Genomic DNA, 9,142 nt, shown 5'->3' with positions numbered 1-9,142 from the left:
TAAGATGACCCGTGGGCTCCGGAAACCCGAGGGAAAAAGAGGCTAGGTGGCAAATGGTAAGACCAAGGTTGGGCATTGCTGGAAAAGCTTTAATCAAGGCAAACTATCAAGGGGTTCCCATTATAACCCAACCGCGTAAGGAACGCAAAATCCGGGAACATAACACCGATATGACGGAAAACTAGGGCGGCAAGAGTGGAACAAAACACTAGGCGAGAGGCCGAGCCTTCCACCCTTTACCAAGTATATAGATGCATTTAAGATAACATAGCAATATAATGATATCCCAACAATTAAATAAAAGATGTTCCAAGAAGGAACGGCCTCCAATCTTCACCTGCAACTAGCAACGCTATAAGAGGGGGCTGAGCAAAGCGGTAACATAGCCAATCAATGGTTTGCTAGGACAATTGTGGGTTAGAGGTTTGACATGGCAATTTGGGAGAATTGCAAGCAAGTGGTAGGCATCGTAGCAATGGCATAGCAAAAGAGCGAGCAAAATTAGCATAGCAAAGATAGTAGTGATTTCGAGGGTATGATCATCTTGCCTGCACAATTGTCAGAGTTGACTGGATCCTCAAAAGCAAACTCAACGGGCTCCTCGTTAGCGAACTCGTCTCCCGGCTCTACCCAAACAAGACAAACAAGCAACAAGGATACAATCAACCACGTGCAAGGATCAAGCAATATGATGCAATGATGATATGCTATGCGGGATGCGATGCGGGATGCAAAATGCAAGATATGACAGGGAATCCATAAACCTGGCCTCAACTTGGAAATCCAAGTGTGCCACTGGAAAGATGGGATGAAATCGCTTGAAAACGATATAAAGAACGCCGGAATCGGAGTTACGGTTTGGAAATGGCAAGCGATTTAAAAATGACACCGGTCTGCGATTTACAGCAAGTAGGCATCTAAATGCAACGAAATGAACATGCTACAACACCCAAACATGACAACAAAATGCATGGCAGGGATGCACACAAGATGCTTAACAAAAGTCTAGCACTGAGCTAAGGCCAAATCAACCATTAGGAGGTTCAAACAAGCATGGCAAAAATGCAAATGACAAACAGATCTCAGACTTAGTGAAATTAACACTTGTCTGGAATTTCATATCATATAGCCTTTTTCGGAGCAACAAAACAACATGCTACAGGACCTGCACATGACAAATAAAGACATGGCATGGAGCTACTCAACAAGCTTAACAAAAGTCCCTTAGTGACCTTGAGCCAAAAGGGATCACAAAATATACTAACAAGCACACGAACATAGCAAAAACATAATCAGTTTTTCAGACTTAGTGTAAACTGGGACATGCTGAAACATAACTCACGAAGGCATGTTTACGAGCTCGATGCACTCACCATGGTGCAAGTCATGGCAAGACAAGCATACATCCCTTAAAAAGGCACAAAATGCAAGCTAGACATGACAAGAACAATGGCATAGCATGCACGGGTCAACTACAACATCACCGGCAAAATTGCAAACAAGTTGACAATCTGCCCAGATTCACAAAGTAGCAAACGTAGAGCTCGATTGACTCAAGCTAGGGTGCTCCGTAATTGCAAATAAAGACATGGATGGATAGAGCACTCCAATATTAACAAAACTCCCTTACTGATCATCCTCAAAAGAGGCACGGATCACTAGGAAACAACAAGAACATATGGCATCATAAGATAAACAGATCCAGGACTTAGTGATATTACTAAGTCCCTGAAAACAGAATTAGCAAGTGCACCACTTTGCAAGCTTGCACAAGTCACCACACACATCCTAAAAATACATGGGTTGCACCTATGGAGAGATGACAAAACCCTTAACAAAACAAATGTAGAACTCATGGGCATAGCATGCACACAATAATCATGGCAAAAATGACAAAAGTGCTAAACGGAGTAGCAGATCTGACAAGTAGCCCTCTTCTAACAGCATTTCGGGCATCAAGATGAGCTCAAATGAAAATGATGCAATGGAATGAAATGTTGTACTCTCTGAGATGAACATTTTGATATGTTATATGCCAAAAACGAAGTTACGGATGCAAAGTTACGATGCGATGAACAGAGGCACTTGGACTAGGGTTTCGGGCAAAAAGTCAACCGTCTCAGATCCAAATCTAGATCCTGCCGGAGTTACTGTTCATGCACGGACTTCGAGGACGGCCGGAGGGGCTTGGATCTCGCCGGAGGAGCTTGGACGAGGCCGGGGCGATGAGGAGGCGGCGCCGAACCAGGGCGGCACGGCGGGCTGTGGCTAGCCAGTGGCGAGTGGCACGCGGCGGCTCCGGTCGCCTCGGTCGGCCGGGCGCGAAGAGGAGGGCGGCGGCTTTGGGCGAGAGGAGGCGGGGCGATGCGGGCCGGGAGGGCCCCGCACGGGCCTGCGGGCCAGCGGCGGGGTCGGCGATGTGGGGCGCAGGGCGCGGTGGCGACGGCGAACCCGGGAGCACCACGTGGCGGCGGTTTGGATCCGGACACGTCCGGCTCGGCGCGGACGTTGTCCGGCGGCGGCGGAGATCTTTTTTTTAGGGTTAGGGGGAGAGGATCCGCGAATTTGGAATGGGGGTGTATATATAGGCATAAGGGGAGCTAGGAGAGTCCAAATGAGGTGCGGTTTTCGGCCACGCGATCGTGATCGAACGCTCTAGATGATGGAGCAGAGTTAGGTGGGTTTTGGGCCAAATTGGAGGGGTGTTGGGCTGCAACACACACGAGGCCTTTCGGTCCCTCGGTTAACCGTTGGAGTATCAAACGAAGTCCAAATGATACGAAACTTGACAGGCGGTCTACCGGTAGTAAACCAAGGCCGCTTGGCAAGTCTCGGTCACGGAAATGTTTAATCCCCACACACGAAAGAAAGCTAGAAATGACCACCGGAGGAGAACGAAGCGTCGGAATGCAAAACGGACAACAGGGAAAATGCTCGAATGCATGAGATGAACACGTATGCAAATGCAATGCACATGATGACATGATATGAGATGCATGACAACGATAACAACACACAGAGACAAAGACCCGAACCTGAGAAAATAAATATAACTTAACGCCGGAAATGGCAAGAGTTGGAGTACAAATAGGGAAAGTTACATCCGGGGTGTTACAACACTCCACCACTATGAAAGGATCTCGTCCCGAGATCTAGGACTGAAAGAACGCCGGGTACTCAGAACGGAGGTGATCCTCGCGTTCCCAGGTAGCTTCACGGTCGGAATGGTGTGACCACTTGACTTTGAGAAATTTGATTGACTTGTTGCGAGTCTTGCGTTCAGTCTCTTCAAGAATAGCAACTGGGTGCTCACGGTAAGAGAGATCTTCTTGGAGCTCAATGTCCTTGAAGTTGACGGTGCGGTCAGGAGTCTTGAAGCACTTACGAAGCTTAGAGACATGGAACACGTCATGAACATTTGCAAAGTTTGAAGGAAGCTCGAGTTGATAGGCGAGGTCGCCTCTCTTGCTGACAATCTTGAAAGGTCCCACGTATCTAGGGGCAAGCTTCCCTTTGATACCGAAGCGACGAGTACCTTTCATAGGAGAGACACGGAGGTAAACATGATCTCCGATCTCAAAAGCAAAATCACGGTGCTTACTATCATAGTAGCTCTTCTGGCGGGATTGGGCTCCTTTGAGGTTATCACAAATGACTTTGCATATTTCTTCTGCTTCTGTGATTAAGTCATTACCCAAAAGCTGACGTTCACCGGTTTCAGACCAGTTGAGAGGGGTACGGCACTTCCTGCCATACAGAATTTCAAAAGGGGCCTTGCCCGAACTTGCTTGAAAACTGTTGTTGTAAGAGTTTTCAGCATAAGGAAGACAATCCTCCCACTTCATGCCGAAGGAGATCACACAAGCCCTGAGCATATCTTCAAGAATCTGGTTGACACGCTCAACTTGACCGCTTATTTGAGGATGGAAAGCAGTGCTGAAGCGGATGTTGGTGCCCATGGTCTTCTGAAAAGAATCCCAAAACTTGGAGGTAAAGATGCTGCCACGGTCCGAAGAGATCACTTGTGGAATACCGTGCAGAGAGACAATATGAGAGGTATAGAGTTCCGCCAATTGAGCTGCAGTGATCGACTCTTTGATAGGCAGAAAATGAGCCACTTTGGTGAGTTTGTCGATGACAACAAATATAGCATCATTGCCACGCTTGGACTTTGGAAACCCAGTCACGAAGTCCATCTCAATGTGGTCAAACTTCCATTGTGGAATGTCAAGAGGTTGGAGGAGACCAGCTGGCCTTTGGTGTTCTGCCTTCACTCTTCTGCAGACATCACATTCATTCACGAATTGAGCGATCTCGCGCTTCATTTGAGTCCACCAATAAGCTTGCTTGAGGTCCCGATACATCTTCGTGCTCCCAGGGTGGATGGAGAGGAGAGAATTGTGAGCCTCGTTCATGATCACTTTATGAAGGTCACCTTTGGGTACAACAATACGATCCTCGAAGAAGAGAGTGTCCTTGTCATCAAGGCGGAAGCACTTGTACTTGGACTGACTCTTGGCAATCCCAATCTTCACCTTTTTCACCATAGCATCAAGAAGCTGAGCTTGGCGAATCTGGTCTTCCAAGGTAGGAGAGACTTGAAGGTTGGCGAGGAAACCTTGAGGAACAACTTGCAGATTAAGTTTGCGGAAAGCTTCACAAAGCTCGGGTTGATAAGGCTTGAGAAACAGACTGTTGCAGTAAGCTTTCCTGCTCAAAGCGTCAGCAATCACATTGGCCTTGCCTGGAGTATACTCAATACTCGGATTATACGCTTGAATCATTTCGACCCATCGAGTTTGCCTGAGGTTGAGATTAGGCTGAGTGAAGATGTACTTGAGACTCTTGTGATCAGTGAAAATGTCCACTTTTCTTCCCAATAGAAGATGTCTCCAAGTCAAAAGAGCATGCACAACTGCCGCCAACTCGATATCATGAGTGGGGAAGTTCTTCTCATTAGGCTTCAACTGGCAAGAAGTATAAGCAACAACTTTCTTCTCTTGCATCAATACTGCGCCAAGACCTTGGAGAGAGGCATCACAAAAGACCTCGTACGGCTTGGATTCATCAGGTGGAGTCAGAAATGGAGCAGTGATCAATTTCTCTTTCAAAGTGTTGAAAGCAATATCACACTCCGGAGACCAAACATACTTGACGTGCTTCTGAAGAAGATTAGAGAGAGGCTTCGCGATCTTAGAAATGTTTTCAATGAATCTTCGGCAATAGCTTGCGAGACCGAGGAAGCTACGGAGCTGCTTCACATTCTGAGGAGGTTTCCAATTCACAATTGCAGACACCTTCTCAGGATTCATGGCAATGCCCTTGGCAGAGATGATATGACCAAGATAAAGAACCTCATCAAGCCAAAATTCACACTTGGAGAACTTGGCGTAGAACTGATGTTCCCTGAGCTTATCAAGCACCAAAAGCAAGTGTTTGGCATGATCTTCCTTGTTCTTCGAAAAAACCAGAATGTCGTCGAGATAGACCAAAACGAAGTCATTGGTGTAGGCATTGAAGATGAAGTTCATCATGCGAGAGAACGTCGGAGGAGCGTTGGCGAGGCCAAAAGACATGACAGTGTATTCATATGAACCAAAGCTTGTTCTGAATGCTGTCTTGGGAATATCTTCTTCACGAATGCGAATCTGATGATAGCCCATACGGAGATCAAGCTTGGAGAATACTTGGGCACCTTTGAGTTGTTCGAACAGCTCATTGATGTTGGGAAGTGGGTATTTGTTCTTGATGGTCTTCTTGTTCACTGGACGGTAATCAACACAAAGTCGGTCCGTTCCATCCTTATTCTTCAAAAAAAGAACACCATAGCCCCACGGAGAAGAACTAGGCCGGATGAGACCCATTTTCTCTTGAATATCGAGTTGCTTCTTCAGCTCCTTCAACTCTTCAGGTCTGAGCTTGTAAGGACGCTTGCACACAGGTTCCATGCCAGGCTCAAGATTAATAACGAATTCAACTGGCCGGTGCGGAGGCATTCCTGGAAGCTCTTCTGGAAAGACGTCTTGATATTCGCAAACGACTGGAATTTGAGAGATGGCATCCAATTCACCCTTCTCATTGAGAGAAAATAGACGGATAGTATTATCCCGAGCGGCAAAGACAATTACATCCTCAAACGAATGAGTCAATTGAATCTGCCTGGCAGCACAATCAAGATGTGCCTTGTGCTTAGAAAGCCAATCCATTCCGAGAATAAGATCAATATCCGAGTTACCAAGAACAATTGGGGAAGAAAGGAACTTGTAGTCACCCAATGTGATAGTAACCTCAGGGACGCAGGTGTTAGCTGTCATCTGCTTGCCCGGTGACACAATTTGCAAGGAACTTTGCAGATACTGATAATCACACTCATACTTTGATGCAAAAGGTTTGGAAATGAAGCAATGCGATGCACCCGTGTCAAAAAGAACTTTTGCAGGAATATCATTAACAGGAAGGTTACCCATGATGACATCTGGTGAGTCCTCTGCCTGAGCTGCATTCATCAAATTGACCTTGGCGAACTTGGGGTTATGCTTGACCACAACTGTACTTGCCGATCTCACAGGAGGAGGAGGAGGAAGACGCCTCTGGTTGAGACATTTGTTGGCATAGTGACCCTTCTGTTGGCACTTGTTGCACGTGACCTCTGAAGGAGGACGGTGATATGGAGCACTCGATCTTGGAGCTTGAGACGGAGTCTTGTTCTGAAAGCCAGGGTTGGGTGGGTGGGAAGAACCACTGCCACCTTTGCTCTTCTGCTGATACGGCTGACGGAACAAAGGAGGAGGAAGCCAAAACTTCTGCTGCTTGGCCACTTGAGTAGAGGAAGAAGGAGTAGCATCTCTGACTCGCTTCTTGGAAGCATCACACCTCAACTGAGCAACCTCTTGCTTCAGTGCCATGTTGTAGAACTCATCGTACCTCAAGGGCTCAAAGAGAACAAGAGCGAGCTGGATATCTTCTCTGAGACCACCCCTGAACTGGTATATCATGCTCTTCTCATCAGGGACGTCCTGCTTGGCAAAGCGGGCGAGCTTCTGGAACAACTTGTTGTAGTCATAGACAGACAAAGAGCCTTGCTTCAGATTGCGGAATTCCTCACGCTTGCTTTCAACCACGCTCTGCGGAATATGATGAGCTCGGAAATCTCGACGGAAATCATCCCAAGTGATAACACGTCCACCTCTGGAGTCCTTGTACTGCTGGAACCATTCTGCAGCTTGATCTTTGAGTTGGAAGGAAGCGAACTTGACAAAGTCCTCAGGCCTGACGTTACTGCACTCGAAATGCTTGCACAGATCCACAAGCCAATCGTCAGCATCGGTTGCCTCAACACAATTGCTGAAAGTCTTTGGCCCGTTAGCAAGGAACTGGTTGAGTGTAGAAAAGTGATTCTAATTGCTGCCTTGATTCCCTTGACTGCCTTGATTGCGCTCTTGAAGAATTTGCATGATCAGCTGTGTGTTTGCATTGGTTGTGGCCATCACAGCTTGCCATGCCTCTGGAGGAGGTGGAGGTGGTGGCGGATCAGGATTCGGAGTCGTGCGCGTTGGAGGAGCCATCCTGAAGAGGTTGACCACCATTAGCACATTGACAGATAAATATTGAAGCTGAATCCAACGGAATGAAAATTGCAACATATAGTCTTCACATCCGAACAAAATGAACGGATGCATTACTCTTAAAATGGTCACATATCCATAAATTGAGAAGCCACGTAGAATTAAGGTAGAGAAATAAATCAACAAGGTACGGATCAAGAACGAATAATCGGTAAGAAATCCCAATCTCAAACCAATATCCGTGGAAGAAGAACTAGAGCTACTAGAATTCCCACCTATGAAACTCCCGAACCTTTCCGGTTATGCAATCAGGTGTTGGGGATACAGGGGAAGCATAATATCTCACCCAAACTAGCAAATCCTACATCCAGCTGTATCCATCCTTCAACACATAACCAAGAAACCTTCGGAAACCATCTACCTCAACCTTCGAAAAGCATCCGTTATACAAGTTATGGCGATACTCCCGAACTCCCGCCCCAGTACTGGGTGGCGTCGAGGTTATCTCACCAACGAACTGCATAAAAGATATTTTCGATGTCGGCGTACTAAACTCAGGTATTCCAGAACTGCAACGATAAAATTATGATGACAACACCTCAGAGCTCAACTCCCCGGGACACTTCCACTAAACCCCTGACAGGAGGCACCAAGACAATGTTCTCATCATAAAACCATCGGAATGATTCCAAGATACCCGCGTGATCCTAAAATTTTTTTTAGTGAAATTTGAGAAGAGAAGAGTCAAAACTCTACGTCATGATGCCTTACCAGAGCGATGAGGAGACTGGACAGTAAAAAGAATTCCTAATCTCTCCGATATATAATTCCTGAAAGACTCAAAACATTTTTCTAGACACAACTCGGCCGCTAAAAACGATCAAGCAATGGGGTTCCTAAGGTCGGGGAAGGCTTTGATACCAACTTGTAACACCCTCGATGCGACTATAGCTCCCACGTGTCGAGGCACGACTTAGAGACATAATCGCATTGAAGGCATATGTCGCAAGTTAGGCAATCTTCACAACATCCCATGTAATGTAAATAATAAAGGGGAGAAAACATAGTTGGCTTACACTCGCCACGTCAATCAAGTACATAAATAACATTACACCATCCAAACACTCATGGCCCGACTACGGCGCCAAAATGAAAGAGAACCCAACATGCGACACGGTCCCGTTCACCCCCAACTGGGCACCACTACTAATCATCGGGAAAGGAAACATAGTAACATTGAGAGTCTTCGTCGAACTCCCACTTGAGCTCATATGCGTCTCCTGGACCGGAATCATCGGGCCTTGCATCTGGTGTAATAGTAATCTGTGAGCCACAGGGACTCAGCAATCTCGCACCCTTGCGATCAAGACTATTTAAGCTTATAGGTAAGGCAAGGTAAAATATGAGTGGAGCTGCAGCAAGCGACTAGCAAGTATGGTGGCTAACTTATTCGCAAAAGAGAGCGAGAAGAGGAGGCAAGCGCGGGCGAGAAACTAGAGAATAACCTGCGCAAACATTACTCCAACACCGTGTCCACTTCCCGGACTCCGCTGAGAAGAGGCCATCATGGTAACACA

The sequence above is a fragment of the Triticum dicoccoides genome, chromosome 1A (genome assembly GCF_002162155.2).
Source record: "Triticum dicoccoides isolate Atlit2015 ecotype Zavitan chromosome 1A, WEW_v2.0, whole genome shotgun sequence".
Taxonomy (NCBI): domain Eukaryota; kingdom Viridiplantae; phylum Streptophyta; class Magnoliopsida; order Poales; family Poaceae; genus Triticum; species Triticum dicoccoides.
This window is presented reverse-complemented; position numbering follows the sequence as displayed.